Here is an 18107-nt window from a genome sequence, read left to right as displayed (position 1 = left end):
GGAGAAATGTGAGTTTCACCAACAGTCCGTTCCTTTTCTGGGTTTCATCATCGAGAGAGGACAAGTTAAGGATGATCCAGAGAAGATCAAGGCGGTGACAGCATGGCCCGCACCATCAACCCGTAAGCAACTCCAACATTTTCTGGGTTTTGCAAACTTTTACAGAAGATTCATTAAGGATTTCAGTCGAGTGGTCTCTCCTCTCACTAGACTCACATCCCCCAAAGTGCCTTTCCTGTGGTCCCCTGAGGCAGAGCAAGCTATGTGTTTGTTGAAAAAACTGTTTTCCACTTCCCCTGTGCTGATTAACCCTGACCCTGCCTTGCAGTTCATTGTGGAGGTGGACGCTTCAGATTCTGGGGTGGGAGCTGTCCTCTCCCAGCGTTCCCCCTCAGATCAGAAGCTTCACCCATGTGCTTTTTTCTCAAAGAAGCTGTCACCTGCCGAGAAGAACTATGATGTGGGTAATCGAGAGCTCCTGGCGGTGAAGCTGGCGTTAGAGGAGTGACTGCATTGGCTGGATGGGGCAGAGCAGCCATTTGTGGTCTGGACGGACCATAAAAACCTGGAATACATCCAATCCACTAAGAGACTCAACTCTCGCCAGGCCCGTTGGGCTCTGTTTTTCAGCAGGTTTAATTTTACCTTGACATTCTGATCTGGGTCCCGTAAACCAGGAGATGGACCCCCGAATTGTCTTTTTGTCCCTGGGCGGTATGGGCTCAGGTGCTGCACTGGATTCACACCTCTCGCTTCGCCTGTCACCCAGGTATGCAAAGGACTTTGACTGGTGGCCCTCTGTGGAAGCGGATGTCCGGGCATACGTATCGGCATGTTCTACCTGTGCTTGTGGAAAAGCCTCGCATCAATCTCCCTCGGGTCTGCTTCAACCTCTTCCGGTCCCCAGTCGTCCCTGGTCCCATATTGCCCTAGATTTTGTCACCGGCCTACCGAAGTCTGAAGGTAATGATACTATACTTACCATCGTGGACAGGTTCTCTAAATCTGTTCACTATATAGCATTACCAAAATTACCATCTGCCAGTGAGACAGCGGAACTCGTTGTCCAACATGTATTCCATCCCCATGGAATACCTGTGGACATAGTTTCTGATAGAGGCCCACAGTTTATATCTCGAGTGTGGAAAGTGTTCTGTGCTGCTCTGGGTGCGTCTGTCAGTCTGTCATCAGGTTTTCATCCTCAATCCAACAGACAGACGGAGAGAGCAAATCAGGACCTAGAGGCGTCCCTTCGCTGTGTGGCAGCCCAGCATCCAACCTCCTGGGCTGAACACCTCCCGTGGATAGAGTACGCACACAACTCCCTTACCACCTCTGCCACTGGCCTCTCACCCTTCGAGGTAGCCTTGGGCTACCAGCCCCCCCTGTTTCCTGCTCAGGAGAGGGAGTTGGCAGTCCCTTCTGTTCAGGAGAACCTGCGCCGCTGCCGTGAAGTCTGGAACAATGCCCGTGAGGCCTTGCTGCGCACCTCCGAACGGAACAAGATGGGGGCGGATAGACACAGGACCCCTGCACCCCTGTTTCAGCCTGGCCAAAAGGTATGGCTCTCCTCCAAGAATATTCCTCTCCGGACGGAGTCCCGCAAGTTGTTGCCTCGGTTTCTGGGGCCTTTTGAGATCGAGGCCATTGTGAATCCTTCCGCGGTCCGGCTGAAATTGCCGCTGGCTATGAAGATTTGCCCGACCTTCCATGTGTCTCAATTGAAGCCCGTCTCCACCAGTCCTCTGTGTCCCCCTGCAGATCCCCCGCCTCCTGCTCGGCTGATAGATGACCATCCATCCTACACGGTTCGGAGGCTCTTGGACGCTCGGCGGCGGCGTCGGGGTCTCCAGTATTTGGTGGATTGGGAGGGGTATGGGCCCGAGGAGAGGACGTGGATACCGAAACGCTTTATTCTGGACCCTCAGTTGATCAGGGACTTCCACCGTGACCACCCTGATAGACCTGGTGGGGCGCCAGGAGGTGCCCGTTGAGGGGGGGGTACTGTTATGGGAGCGGTTGTATTCTCCCGTCCTGTGTGTGTGTTCTCTCTCTCTCTCTGCCCCCCTTTGCCCTGTCTGTCTGTTTTGCTGGAGCGGCTGAAAGTAGGTCAAGGGGCGTGGCCGGGTGATCTACCTACCTGCACGGCTGCCGGCAATCCTGCAATCACCTTCTGCTCAGCTGTTACAGATTCCCCTGATCACAGCTGCAGTATTTAGACTCGGTTGGAACCTGTCTTCGGCGCCAGATCGTTACAGCTACCAAAGTGGTAACTTGGCTCCCAGTTGCATCGGCATTTTTTCCGTGCTTGTATGTTCACCTCGTGTTTTTTCCTCGTGCTCCACTTACCTGTGTGTTTCTTTTTTGTCCTCTAATCCAGACCTACACCACCCGACCTGTTGCCTGTAGACGGCTGTTCCGCCAGCCGTTCGTTTCTCAGACCATCTATCTCCCTGCTGCAGTCCTGTCTTCCCCACCTGCGCAGCTAACTGTCCCTGGCTGCTTTGTTTGTCCTGTGACGATCATTAAAAGACTTTCTAAACGTTTTCCTCCGTGTCCGTGTTGTGATACTCTGTGTTCTGGGTCATAGCCACAACGCAAAGAAAGCGGAAGGTGAGGGACATCCACGTCGAAAATAAGGAACATCCTCCGGCGTCACAGGAACTATCCTACAAGGAAACGTTGTTTCCTGCTTGCAGGCTTCCTAAATAAGATGGAGTGTGGTTACAAGCTTTCATAGACATTCCATTTTCGAAGGTGGAATGGCAACATGTTTCGCCTATGGTCAGATGGGAAGTGGGAAGACTCATGTAAGCCTCTGCTTGCTCTTTGGTGTTGACTTGTCTTGAAGCAGCATTTGTAAAATGTATTTATTTTTTTGCTTGTTTGGCACATTATCTCCCTCAACCCGGTATCACGCCAGGTCGTTATATAGTTACGTTATTTTGATTTATTAATTAGTGTACAGGTTACGATTTTGACGTTTTTTTTGTGTACATGCAACGATTTTTGAACGTGTACAGGTCACGCTTTTCAAACCTGCTCTGGGGGACGCAACAACGGGGAAATGAGGCGCCACACGCCGGCCACAACAACCGGACGGGGCCGTCTACTCGCGGGACGCAACAACGGGGAAATGAGGCGCCGCACGCCGGCCACAACAACAGGACGGGGCCGCCTACTCGCGGGACGCAACAACGGGCGCAGGGGCACACAACAACGGGGAAATGAAACGCCACAACGGGGAAATAAAACGCCACAATAACGGGACGGTTATGGTTAGGAAAAAAGAAGAATGGAGAAAGGGACCGTCACACGCGGGACACACCGACAAAGGAACTGCAACACTCGGGACGCGATCCCCGGTCTCCTGGGTGAAAGTCCTCTGTTTTTTGACCCATCCACCACCCCAACCAACCTCCTTGCGCGGCCTTTCGCCTTATCAATACTACTCGCTACCGTCAGCGTTCTGGGATCACGAAATATGCTTCCCATTAAAATGCATTGCTTTCAATTTCGTAATCGCCACACGAAAAAAACGCCACTTACGTGTCCTGTCCACGACTTAATAGATGTGTAGAATGTGTACATGTGTACTTTGTGTAGAAGGGAAATACTAAATCCTGGTTTTCACATTAATATTAATTAAAGGGAATCAATCAAATGTGCATGATTTTGTCTTTGTTCCAGTTAACTCAGGATATGAGTCTCATCTTGATTGCTTTTCTCTTTAAACTTCACTCAGGATTGTCTAAACGTGGCCTTTTCAACTAAGAAATGATTCTGTGGTCATGTAGATTTGAATTAATGTATTAGATAAAATATATTCAATATGATTGTATTTTTGATTTTGAGGCAAATATTTAATTAAATTTCAACTAAAAATGTTTGAAATAAAATCCACCCATTGTAGTTAAATAAAACATAAGCATTATATTTATCTAATCCTAAATAGAGAGAATATTGAGTTAATTCAAATCAATGTAATCAGGCAAATTTTAATTGAAAAGCATTTCCTGTCAACCTAGCTAGCTAGCAGCTATAATGTTACCAAGCATTCCGTTGGGCTGTGTAAATTTGTAGTCTAAATGTAAAATTATTAGTGTTAGAAATTGATAAAGTCACAAATAGTTGTGGCATGTCATTTGCCTTCTCTCTCCCCTTCCATGTCTTCAGCTGTCCTATCCAAATAAAAGGCAGAAAATGCCCAAATAGTTTTTTTTAAAAACAACATACTTGACTTACTTTAGGTTTGGCATACTGTGTATTATGGTCTGTATACGTTGTAATGGTTGATGCAGATTCACACCAAACAGCACAAACTCTGTTTGTGAATAAGTATGTATGTGTACAAGTGTGTGCAGTGAGCTTTGCACCCTGTTGGTTCTTGAACGCACCTTAACTAGACCACACCCCCTCATTAGCTGAGCTTATATAAAGCACCTGTATCATTATGGCTGCCTCTTGGCTTTGTATCTGCCTGTTGGTTGCCACATGGGATCATCTCTGACTTTTAGGTAGGTAGGTAATTGTTTTAAGTTGGTTTATGCTTTTAAATAGTGGTGGGCAGATCGAGGCTTCGTGAAACAATGAAACAGTTGAAGCAAATGTGCCATATTGTGTCGAGGCTTTGAAACAATCCGACACCCGTCTCAACGATGACACCTAGTGGTCACTTGCAGGTGTTGATCTGAAACAACCTTGACAATGAGCCATTAAAAAAAATAATGTATTTTATTTTTGTAATATGTGAAGCTGTTAAGGCTTGTAGGTTCCTCACTGTGCATAATGTTATTTTGGTCATGAAAAATTAATATTAATAAAAAATCAAGCCACAATGTCCCACTTTTTTATGGATTTTTTTTTTCTCATATAGATTTTATCTGCAAAAAAATACAACAGCGTGTTTATTTTCTTCGTAGATTGAGATCTTTTGGAGCTAGCAGTCAAATCATCTCTGTGTTTTTCACATCAGTAATTCAGAGTATCATGCTTTACTGTAGTACTGCTTGGCTAAGTAGCCTCTCAGTTAAAAATAAAACAAAGCTATTTAATCAGATTAAAATTTGCGCAAAGATTATAGGACTACCGGTAGTGCACTCCTTTCAGGAGGCTCACAATAACGGTATGCTTAGACTAGCCAAAATTATTTCAAATGACTCTTTACATGTCTTGCACAGTGAATATCAGCTTTTGCCTTCAAACAGACATTTTAGAGTTCATTCTTTTAATCGTATTAGACTTAAAAACTCCTTCATACATAAATCTATCCTATTGCTAAACCGGTTACATTAAACTCAGTGCAATATTTATTTCAGGGATATACATCTCCAAGACTTTGTCTGTGTGTATGTTTATGTCATGTACTGTTGTTATATGTTTCCTTATTTTGGAGTTTATGTCATCTGTGGTAATGTCTCATGTATGTTTGTTGGTGTTATTAATCCCATGTATGTTTGGATGTATGTCTATGTCCTCATTTTGGATGTATGTGTATGTCATTCACTGTTTTTGGATGTACTGTATGTCTACGTGCTAATTTTTAAACAAGCTACCCAGGGATGTACAAAGAATTTCAGCCTTTGGCTGACAATAAAGTTGTATCGTATTTTTATTCCAAAATATGAATTTCTCTGCTGTGGAAGGACTTAGCCTACTTCTTTTTTTACACATAATTTCTCCAGCCTTTGAAAAAATCCACTCACAAGGGACACTTGTTGCTGGCATGCAAAGATATTTTTTAGCAAGGACATACAAATGAGGAAAGATTACTGCTCTCTCTTTCCAGTAAGTTAGGAGCTTATGAGTTCTGGGCAAAAACGCATCGTTGAGGTATTTTTTCACTTCCACTGTGGCATTGTGTATCATCTGGGTTTCCCGGATAAGCTCATTAAAACGTTCCCATAAACTGTCCTGTGTTTCTACTAGTGTTGATGTTGATTATGGTGGGCCTGATGTTGACATTCTTGGCTCTGAATGAAAACGGAGTTTCCATTTTTATCTATCTATCTATCGATCTTAATTTATTAATGTGTCACTGTATGTATACTCTGTCTGTCTCTAGCCTATCAGTCTGTGTAAATTTAAATGTAAGCCTAAATATAACTAAACAAATCGCACTATAAATGTCACTACGTCACCAAAAATCCGCTATCTCAAAATCAAACTCCTGTCCCAAAAACCCAAGAGGTCGAGCTGTATTGACTTCACTTTATACAGATGTGTGTGTGGTCTGTAATAACACGGTGACACGATTTGTAGTGAATTGGTTTGCAGTGACGATCTGTTGCAGTGGGCACATGCGGTGGGTAAGTTGGTGCATCCCTGGAACACACCCTTAGTAGAGTGCCTCTCCACAGCTGGCCTCTGCCCACTTCTTTTAAAGTCATTTTAAATAAAAGCCATAACTGGGAGTGTATTGTTTTAAAATAATCAACCTGAATGCTAAATATATATTGTAATAAAACCTTTTCTACATTTTAAATTGCAAATTAAATTAAACCTTCTCATTTCTAATGATCCTCTTTTACAGGCACTTCCAGTTATCATTTATTCATTAATAAACCAATATTTCTTTTGTAACCACGTCTTTCTTGTTTCAGAAGTGAACCTGTGTAGCCTTTGTACGGTTGGGGTGTTTCCTTGCTGAACTAGAAATAAACCGATCTTGGGGTGGAAGTCCCCAGGTGCCGTTGTCGGTTAGTTAGACTCGGGTGGCGGCTTCTCCCCTAGCGCCGCCCGCCTTGCCACATATGGGTTTAAGTACAGAACATACAGTATGTGTACACATATTGTCCCTTCTCTTATTTCATAGATTGCTATAGCGTCTCCAGGCATGACTTCATCTGAATACACGATTAACACACTTGCGTTATGCTGACGGGTACATATTTATCTTAATGGCGTTTGTCTTAATTCCATTGTGTTTTGTGTGAAAGAAACTCCTACATTTCAATATGAAAAGAATATCCTCCCTGGGGAGATGAAACTTGAAACATTTTTCTGATCTTTGGCAGAGTGAAGGAACTGAATGGCAAGTCCAAGGTCAACAGAGAAGCTAAGGCACAAGAGCCTATACATGGCTCCACAGAGGTCATCTTGCACAAGATCAGTCCTAAATCATAATTAATATTTATATCATCTGCTTCATTTGCTAACGTTTTTGCCGTTTGCTTTTGTGTGTTGTAGGAATCTGGCGTGGATGCCAGTGTATATGATGCCATATCATAAGTGGCAGATCTGGAGGTCTATGTACAGTTGCAGGTAGTTTTTCTTAAGTCGGCTCTACTTTACAGCATACAGTAATAGTGATAATCCTTTATGTATTTTGTTTTTTATTTTTTAAATCTGCTTTTTAAGTCCTGAAACTTGTTTCTCAGATGGCCAAGGAACTCTTCAATGCAATGAGCCAAACCTATTACAGTATTGAGGAGGTACTCCCTGACCTGATGGATCATGCAAATAAATTAATGGGTTTGTACAAACCACAGCTTGATCTTGTTTGTTTTTGTCTGTTTAGCAATTTACTACAAAATAAATCAAATGCAATCTTATTGGACTGCTATTAAATATAACACAGCAAACCGTACAAATATTCTCACGGAGGCTTGGACCAGATGAGAGCACTTTTGTGGAAAAAAAAACCAAACACAGAGTTAAATAAAAATGTTGAATGTTTGGGTATGAGCGCGTTTCCTGGGGCCTGTTGCACAAAAGTAGAATGAAGATATCCAGGATAACTGAAAAAGCGCAGCTTGACGTAGTGTGATCCGCTCATCGCGGCTTAATCGGTTGCACGTTTGCCGAGCCAGGATAAGTAGGTGAAGCTATGTCAAGCCAGGTGTACATAGCTGGGATAACTGCACGTTCACAGCTTTCTTAAATATACCACGGTATCAATCACAGATTTACTGATGCAGAAGTGGAAAAGACGGGTGCAGCATATGTTTCACCCGCTGAGCAGCAGCTTCTAATGGAAAATTACGAGGAGGTGAAACATGTAGGCCTAATATGCAAAAAGGGAAATACGGCTGTTAACGGTAGTGATGGTCAAATGAAGCTTCGCGAACCAGTGTCTTTACTTTCTGAGCTCACTAGATGGGGCTCTCTGTTAAAAAAAAAGGTTAAATGAATGGCAATTCAATGGGTTTTCAAACCCTTTGTTGAACAGACAGCACCATCTAGTGAGCTCAGAAAGTAAAGACACTGGTTCGCGAAGCTTCATTTGACCATCACTAGTTAACGGGGGAAAAAAAGCCCGATGGACAATAGCGAACCGAAAAAATCTACTTAGTCACTCCAAGTTTTTACAAAGTTGTACATTCTGTTTTAATTGCTTTAATATGCTTGTTTTATGTGTTGGTTTTATTGCTGTATGTTTTTATGTGCTAAATGTGCTGGTTTTAGTGTAAAGTGTATTTGAGTAGCCTGTAAAGCACTATATAAATAAAATGTATTATTTAGCCTACTTTGCCTTAAATGTGAGCAGAGGGAATTCTTGTTCCTCGGGAAATTTACCCTAAGGACTAGGCTTAACTTCAAACCCTTATTCATAACGCGAGAATATGTTTTACAACCATATGCACACATCTCCATAAGCTAGGTCTAATTCTAAATATCTTTCTATAATTAATGTTCATACAGAACAAGCATGACTGGACAAAAACTAGAAAAAGAAGTGACTTCAATACACACTGTAAGCATATCTGTAAAACAATGTAGCCGTTATTATTCATGTTTTTTTCTCACTCCCAAGCTCGAAGATGACAAGTGACAGCACCAAAATAAAATGATTAAGAAGCTTTGTGGCATTCCAACACATTCTCACTCCCATTTGGTTAAAAAAAAAGGACGTTTGATCAGGCGCCATTGTTGTTGTTATTGACGCTAAAAGTCCCCTTTTAGAGCCCACTGCACGGTGTGGGAGGATCCCCCTGCCTCCCCGCATTGCACGGGGCACATTTCACGGGGAGAGCAGCGGAGGAAAAGCCCATTTCCTACGTATCGTCCCAGTTTATCTCAGGGTGCCAGTGCAACCATTTCTTACCATCTAAACAACTGCAATAGTAGGATTTAAATCAAACTCGTGACAGGAATAGTGACAAGTAATGCATGTTAATAAAATGAAGCAGAACACATTCAGAAGACAACGGAATAACTGTTAAACACGTTTATTTCGGATCAGAGCGGCAGCTGATTTAACACATCAGACTAAAGGATAAATCTATAAATCTTAGCCTGCCTGTTAGCCTGCTCTGGAGCAGGCTAGCTACAAATAATAAATATCCATGGTTACTTGGCTGGGTTTAATTCAACCTGCTTTTGTGCAACCAAATCAAAGCTAAATTCATCCAGGATAACCTGAATATTCCGGATTAATCCCTTATCCTGGTTTTGTGCAACAGGCCCCAGGATTCAAATGGCGTCTATGTAGTAGTTTGGGGGCAATGGTAGTCTGTATGGTCTCTTTCAAATAGTTCATCTAGCAAACCTGTGATTACTGCATGCTGAACAGCGGAGACGCAGGAGACTCCTTGTGCTGACTAGATCAAATGTCATGAGATCAAGTGCCAGGACACAACTGCACTAGTAAAGGACCAAAATCTGGGTGGATACATGTTTTACTTTTATTTCTTTTTAATTCTGGTTTGTCTGTCATCCACAGACACAGTACAGGCTTTGCAGACTGCTGTGGAACAGAGCATTGTTAGGCTGCTGTGGCTGCTGCTAGACAGCTCTCTGTCTCTGCTCTCCCCCTCCCCTCTCTGTCCTTAATTGCTACATATACCTGGTCAACCTACCACTCCTCGTCGGATCATAGTCTAGACCACGTTATTGGAACCTGACTCCTGACTCTTGCCTCCACTTCACTCCTGCCACCCACCCACCTATCCTGCTTGCCGCAACTGGACCTCAACGGACTCGACACCACCACTTGGACTACACGGTATTATTCCTGCTCTGAACCCTGGACCTGTACCCCTCTGTGGACCTGGACTTGTTATCCCCTTTTATTAAAACCTGGAACTTTGAACTTTTGGAATAAACCTGTTAACTCTACTCCGGCTCTGCGTTGTGTCTGCATTTGGGTTCTATTCTGTCAAAAACGTAACAAGCATAGCATGGCAAAGCTACTGCTAAGAACCCACAGACTTACTCACAAAGTGTTTTATTAAAAATGTCTAAGCAGCTTGATTAAAATGTTTTAAGAACTATATTAAATCATTGAAAATGTTTCAAGTCTTGTAAGAAACTACTTTGGGAACTACTTGTGTATATTGTTAGATGCAGCACTTTTTTCCGATTGATGTTTTCATGTCTTACCAGGACTATTTAGGCACCCAAAACAATGACCACATTTTTTACGCTAATGTGAAATTCAGATTAAGTAAAATTTTGAGGTACTTTGCTTTATTTTGATTTCCTGCTACTTTATACTTCAACTCACTTTGTACTTCTTATTTCACATTTGTCAACTGTAGTTACTTTACATGTTTACATACAAATAAATGATGGTGTAATAATATAGATTAAGATTAAATTGATCTACTACCCGGTGCAAATGTTTAAACTACCCAGCAGATACAGTAGTTAAAATCTCTACCTTTACCAGCTTGAACATAAAGGGATGTATACATTATGCATAGATTGTTATAATCTAAATAATATAGAGAATCTGCTTAATGAGTACTTTAAGTATATTATATACTGTGTATATATACATACAAATAGTAAAAAATAGTTTGGTCTGAGTACATGCCCAGAGGCCTGTACTACGAAGCAGGATTTGGCGTTAACGAGCTAATTTAAGGCTCAACCCAGGATTTTCTGTACTACGAAGGTGGATCAGTTGTCATTGGGTTCAATCGCCGTGGTTACTCATGCTGAACACCTAACCTGGTCGGGAGCAGTTTAAGTTGGAGATCAGAGATCAACCGGTGTAAAAGCACCGCCTACTGACCAATCAATAGGTCGATTGATAACGGTGTCACCGTTCTTATAGAGGATCAGGCGGAGCTCGGTGCAGAGAGAGGTGCGCTCATAAAAGTTAAAACATTTAGAGACCAACAACCCCGTTAACATGGGTATTTTTTATGAAATATAGCCTATATATTTTAATGGGAGGGAATTACATATCGGCTTCTTGAGCCGTGTGTTGCCAATGCGCACATCGGTTTGAATTATGTTTTTATATTTTTTATTTGCTCTCACGATCGCTTCCCACTGCCAGGGTTGCAACTGAAATAATAGGCTAAAGCAACGACAGTTTATGGAAAGCCCAAGTGTAATTATGGCCAGAACTTGGTCCTGACTGATGGGGAAGTGATATTGGAGTTATGATTTAAACATCCACAGCGTCGGCTATTTATTTTTTTTGCCAGCTTTCCTTCCTGTTTTAGGAAGCAGTGACTGTATTGCGTTTTCCCTGGAAAACCGAGTCTGTGTCCTTCATATTTATGTAGAATTATAATTTGCTCTTCTTATATATAACATGCGGCTCTGGTAGATGTTTGCGATTGGTTGTGGTGCGCAAACACCGCCTCTTTTATGTGAACGCGCGCATCTCTAGATTGGACAAACCTGGGTTGATTGAACTAGTTGATAACCACCTTCGTGACACCGGTTATCCGGGACCGCAGTTGTTAGGGCTAGTGAAGCCGGATTACTGAAAGAAATCCAGGCCATGTTGATCTTAGTACAGAGGCCTGTACTACGAAGCAAGATCAACATGCCCTGAGTTCTGGGTCAAACAAATGTATTCTAAATTTTTGACTCATCAAAGTAGCCCCCTTTGGCAGCTATACCAGCTGAACACATCTGTGGCATTCTTTCTACAATGGAAATCAAATATTCTTCAGAAGGTTATTCTCAACTCTGTTGCAGAAGTTCCCATAAATGTGTGGTAGGTTGCTTTGCTTTCACTTTTCTGTCCAGTTCATCCCAAACCAGCTCAATGGGGTTTAAGTCTGGTGACTGTGCTGGCCACTCCATGTTTTTAAGCTTACCATCTTGTTCTTTTTTCCTCAGGTAGTTCTGGCATAGCTTGGACTTATGTTTTGGGTCATTATCTTGCTGTAGGATGAACCCCTGACCAACTAGGCGCATACCAGAGGGTACTGCATGGCGCTGCAAAATGCTGTGGTAGCCGTTTTGGTTCAGGGTGCCTTTCACTCTGTACAAATCACCGATCCTGGATCCAGCAAAACAGCCCCAGACCATCATGCTTCCTCCTCCATGTTTGACAGTTGATGTCACACACTGAGGAACCATCCTTTCGCCTACTCGACAGCGTACAAAAATCCTGCGTGATGAACCGAAGATTTCAAATTTTGATTCATCAGTCCATAACACCTTCTTCCAGTCTTCAGTAGTCCATTGACGATGTTTCTTGGCCCAGGCAAGCCTCTTTTTCTTATTCTGACATCTTAGCGATGGCTTTTTTGCTGCAACTCGACCTATCAAACCGACATTTTGCAGGTTTACTACGAGTCTTGTGTAGCTTTAGACTTTAAGACAAAAAAGGTTTATTTAGTGTCACAGAGCCTTTCAAACACAGAGTTTTATGAAGAAGAAATGCTTTAAAATATAGCAACCCGGTCTCACGCCAGTTTGTGAAATGGTCACGTTATTTTGATTTACTGATTCGTGTACAGGTCACGATTTTCGAACGTTACCATTTCACAAACTGCCATGACACTGGGCTGCTCTGGGGGATGCAACAACAGGGAAAAGAAACGCCATGATGGGGAAAATATACGCCACGACAGGGAAATTAAACGCCACATGCCGGCGACAACAACAGGACGGACCGCCACACGCGGTCTCTGTGGCACGCAACAACAGGGACATGAAACGCCACACGCCAGCCACAACAACGGGACAGTTGAGGTTAGGAAAAGAAGAACTGGGAAAGGATCCCGAAATATGCTTCCAATTACATATACAATACATATATGTAATACATTAAATTAAAATTCCTGCTCACCACACGAAAAAAACAACATAATCGTGTCCTGTTCACAGATCAACAGATTCAATAACGTCCCCATTTCACGAACTGCCGTGAGACTGGGCTGAATATACACTGGTTATTGTCAAATCAGCTACAAACTTAAATTATTTGGTAAAGATCAATTATCAGTTTACTTTTTGTTTTAGGAATAATCAATAAATCATGTAGTTTTGGTTTAATGATATGCCTGAGACCGGCCTCTTCCTCCGACACAGATAGCAGACGAGATGACCGAAGTGATCGACTAAAATGTTGGTAACATTCATTTGTATGTCAAAATAAATAAATCTTTCAATTATACAAATTATCGATTGCAATATATTGCGTCACCAAAAGCTTCCGAGCTCATTTCCATATATTGTGCGCTTAGTCCATGTATTGACTATTGCTACAGGCCTACTCGTGAGAGCAATATCTGGCTTTTTAGCTGCCGAATGCTCAACTATGTTCTGTGATCACGAGATATGCTTCCCATTAAATTACATTAAATTAAAATTCGTAATCACCACACGGAAAAAAACAACATAATCTTGTCCTGTTCATGAATCAATAGATTCAATAACGTGACCATTTCACAAGCTGCCGTGAGACTGGCCTGGGATAGCTTCATATTTTGCTTTCTTTACAACACATGTCAAACTCAAGGCCCGCGGGCCAAATCCGGCCCCTTGCAGATTATGATCTGGCCCGCATATTAATTTAGTTTCACAATAGATTTTGGCCCACCTAGTTGTGCGCCAAAACCAAAAACGCGGGAATGTGGTTTTTTTTTAACTGCAGTTGCACGACACTCCAAGCAGAATTTGGCAGATTTGCCGACTTTGAGACTCAGAAATCCCTTCATATTTAGGCAGAAACATTGTTGTAAAAAAAAAAAACAATCGGAAAATGTGACAGAAATGTCAAAAAAGGCGACAAAAAAAAAAAAAAAAAAAGGTAAATAAAATAGTAGATGCAAAATATTAATTCATAGTGAGATGTGTCTCATTAGTACCACATAGCAGAATATCTCTGCATTGGTCTGTGGTGTTTGGGTCCAATAACATGGAAGCTATTGAGCAAAAAGCCGTTTTCCATAAGAAATGAATGGGGTTCTTAAAAAGATGTAAATAAAATAGTAGGTGCAAAATATTAATTCATAGAGAGGGGTGTCTCATTTGAAGCACATAGCAGAATAGCTCTGCATTGGTCTGGGGTGTTTGGGTCCAATAACATGGAAGCTATTGAGCAAAAAGCCGTTTTCCATAGGAAATGAATGGGGTTCTTAAAATAATTCATAAAAAAAGGAGATGCAAAATATAAATTTATAGTCTAGTGTGTCTCATTGGTACCACACTGAAGAACAGTTCTGCATTGTCTGGAGTGTTTGGGTCCAATAACATGGAAACTCTTCAGCAAAAAGCCGTTTTCCATAGGAAATGAATGGGGTTCTTAAAATAATTCATAAAAAAAGGAGATGCAAAATATAAATTTATAGTCTAGTGTGTCTCATTGGTACCACATTGAAGAACAGTTATGCATTTGTCTGGGGTGTTTAGAACATCTGATATACAAGCTATCGGAAATAAATGAAGTTCAGAACGTAATTTATTGACGGTCCCTAAGTAAAAACCAAGCAGGAGCAAACAGTTAGGAGTAAATGGGTGTCCTATATTTTTCTGCCAAGACTGAGTGAAAGCACAGCAGGAACTGCTAATGAACCCAAAATGAATATCCGAATATCTGTCGAATATCCAACATCAAACTAACTTCACCACGGTGTTGGACCGGGGGTGGAGTACCAAGAAAAAGATGCTAGAACAAATAGCTGTGGATGCGGGGAGGGGCCCATAGAGAATGCCTTTCTTCGGGGCCAAGAATTTTGTCCTACGCTCCTCCAGGTAATAGAAAAATACATGTGCTGTGATTGGGCAAACAGGAGAATAGACTGATATTAAAGGTCCAATTATATAATGCTCATTTACAGTGAACAAATGAACCCTGCTGCCTCCTGCTGAACCCTGCATGAACCCTGCTGCTTCCTGCTGAACCCTGCAGCTTCCCGCTACATCCAGTCACTGTTCCATTATTAATGTGACTATTATTGCCACTGTTCATCACACCCCCAACCGGCCCGTCAGACACCGCCTACCAAGAGCCTGGGTCTGTCCGAGGTTTCTTCCCAAGAGGGAGTTTTTCCTCGCCACTGTCGCACTGCTTGCTCTTGAGGGAATTACTGTAATTGTTGGAATTGTTGGGGCTTTGTAAATTAGAGTGTGGTCTGGACCTACTCTATCTGTAAAGTGTCTCGAGATAACTCTTGTTATGATTTGATACAATAAATAAAATTGAATTGAATTGAATTGAATATTTTGGCTCTTCTCAGCAAAATGAATGCCAACAAACGACGAAGTTGCAGTTACAGTGGAGAAGCATTCAGATAGTGATCTCAATATTTGACAAGGAATTTAAAATTAGTCAATTTGCAAGGAATAAATTCATGGTTGATGTTGCCCTTGATTCAGTATTGATTTTCTCTAAAGCTTCAGGATTAACCCTCAATATTAAAAAATGTGAGCTACTTCCCATTCACTCAACGGATTCCATTGTTGAACAACAGTATGTGAAAATCCAAAAAAACAGCTATAACTATACTCCTGCTTTTTGAAATATATTTGCTTTTTGAAATGTATTTGTATTAATCCAAAAACAGCTAAAATATATTTCTGCTCTTGAAACTATAATACTGCCTTTGATATTGGTTTGTGAGTGTTGATTCACTTCTAAAACTATATGATTGCTTAGAAATATAATCATGCTAAACGTTGAGTTACTGATATTATTATAAAACATGCTTAGAGACATCTTAGTGTGAATTACTGTGTGTAACTGCCCTTTGACCCTGCAGCCGTAGAGAGGAAGTATTTGCAAGAGGTCTCAGATAGATAAGGTGTGTTGTGTAACTGTCTGCTTGAACCTGCAGCTGGAAAGAAGAAGTACCCCAGCTGCACACAGGAGTAAGATGGCTGCATTGACCTAGTGATGAACTGAGCCGTTAGATTGTATGTTAAGATGATAATTGCATATGTATATAGAAAATATCGTCACAGGAGATGTTTTTACGTATGACCAGCCTGATAGCTGCATTAAGATTGTATTGCCATGTAAGGTAAAATAAGATGGTAAAACAGACCTCACTGTGATGACGGGTTGAACCCTATGAAAATGTACATATAAATAGATGCTTTGCAAACGAAAGTGCTCTTAGCCCTTGCCTTTTGACTCGTGGCTTTTGGCTCTCTTGACCTGTACCCTTGCTGTATGGGCATCCTGTGTCTTGGAGCATTTTTGGGAGATTGAACTTAGTTTATTTTTCCATTTATTCATTTTTTTGCCTATTTGTTTTTCTTGTCAACTTTTTGCTTCAAATAAAATAAAACCACCTTTGTGCGTCTTGAGCAAGGGGACCCAAAAAACCTTGTAAGTCTTTTTTTCCTTTTCAGAAGACTTTTTTCCTTTTTTTCTCCTTGTCCTCCACTTCCCTCGTGTGAGCGGGGAACACCCTAAAAGGGGAAGTGTGGAGACTCCTCTTTAACCGCGGGTAAACGTAACTGCGGGTGTGTGTGTGTCTCTCTAAAAATAATCTAAACCATAGGGAAGTATCTGAACTAACTCCTTTGAACTTATAATATTACTGATAATATAATATTTAGAATTTATAGTATAATATTTATAATATTTGAACCTATAATGTTTCAATACCTACAGTATTAAATATAGGAAAGTATCTGAAATAACTCCTTTAATATAGGCTTAACCATCCGCTCCGCTGACAGTATCTGTAACGGCTGTACAGCAGAAGAGGGCATAGAGGGCGAGGGTTATCGAGGGGGAGAAAAGGGGTTGGCTTTAAAAGAAAAAGTGATACTATGCCTCGATAACAGTCACATCGCTCCCCACCATCATCTCATCAATTGAGGTTAAAGCTGAAGTGAAATATCTAGGAATAGTTTTATCTAAAAATGCTATTAGAAGGTAAGATGTTAATTTTTCTAACCATTTAGATATGAAGAAATCTTACCAGCTTAGCAGAGACCTCACTATCTTTGGTAGAGTCACTCTGTCTAAATCAGAAGGTATTTCCAAAGTAATTTATCCATGTCACTCCCTGTATGTTTCTTCCGGTAATGTTAGGAAAACAAATTCAATTGTTTTCCAATTCCTGTGGAAAAACAGAACCCATTATATATAAGAAATATATAAGAAATCACAGCTGGTTAAAGAGTATGATGTGGGTGGTATTAAAGCATTGGACTTTGAATTATTGTTGGGTACCTTTAAGATTAACTGGTTGAAAACATATCTATCACAAACAGATTCTATGTGGTTTCACCTACCCAGACATCTATTTAAGAAAGTAGGAGGGCTTGATTTTCTTCTGCAATGTGATTTTGAGGTGACCAAAATTCCTGTTAAGTTGTCAAACTTCCACAAACAAGTTCTCCAATATTGGAAAATGATATTTACCCATACCTTTTCTCCTCATGGATCCACCTTATGATAGGGTCATTATAGGAAATCATTGTTCAGGTATGATTGGTATGAAAAGGGCATTGTATTTTTGAATGATATTATAGATGATAATGGTAACTTTTCGGAATATAAAGCTTTTTTAGACAAATATAATTTAAACTGTACATATAGAGAATACAATAAGATCTGTAAAGCAATACCTTTACCATTATTACAGTTAATTCAAAACACATTGTTATATGCAAGAACAAGACCTTTACCAACTTTACCAAATTTAGTCATTAATGATTGTACTTTATTTGACAATAAATGTAATAATAAATATATTAGTGGTGCTTTGAAATCAAAATTATGTTTTGGTTATAACAGAGGATTGTGTGTACAAGTTCCGAACATGGACGCATTGTCCATAGAAAAAGCACATTTTAAATTCATTAAATGGCCCATTTCCCCAAAAGTCAAAGAGACTCACTTTAAAATAATCTACAAGATATATCCGGTCGCTGACTTTCTTAGAAGAAGATTCAAATTTGATGTAGACCCTCGTGTTTTTTGTGAGGTGGCTGATAAGGCTCTGGATCAC

At 41.1% G+C, this 18107-nt stretch overlaps 1 long non-coding RNA gene across 1 annotated transcript; it reads left to right on the top strand.

Moving 5' to 3' along the window:
* Nucleotides 1–4434: 4434 nt before the first annotated feature.
* Nucleotides 4435–9965, top strand: LOC114548710 (uncharacterized). Its single transcript, XR_003691393.1, has 5 exons — nucleotides 4435–4517; nucleotides 7017–7092; nucleotides 7189–7263; nucleotides 7380–7473; nucleotides 9665–9965. It is a non-coding gene; the product is annotated as an uncharacterized LOC114548710 (long non-coding RNA).
* The last annotated feature ends 8142 nt before the right edge of the window (nucleotides 9966–18107 follow it).

This window comes from Perca flavescens, chromosome 21, assembly GCF_004354835.1.
Source record: "Perca flavescens isolate YP-PL-M2 chromosome 21, PFLA_1.0, whole genome shotgun sequence".
In the NCBI taxonomy this organism is placed as follows: domain Eukaryota; kingdom Metazoa; phylum Chordata; class Actinopteri; order Perciformes; family Percidae; genus Perca; species Perca flavescens.
The sequence above is the reverse complement of the archived record's forward strand: the minus strand, read 5'-3'. Positions and strand labels throughout refer to the sequence as shown.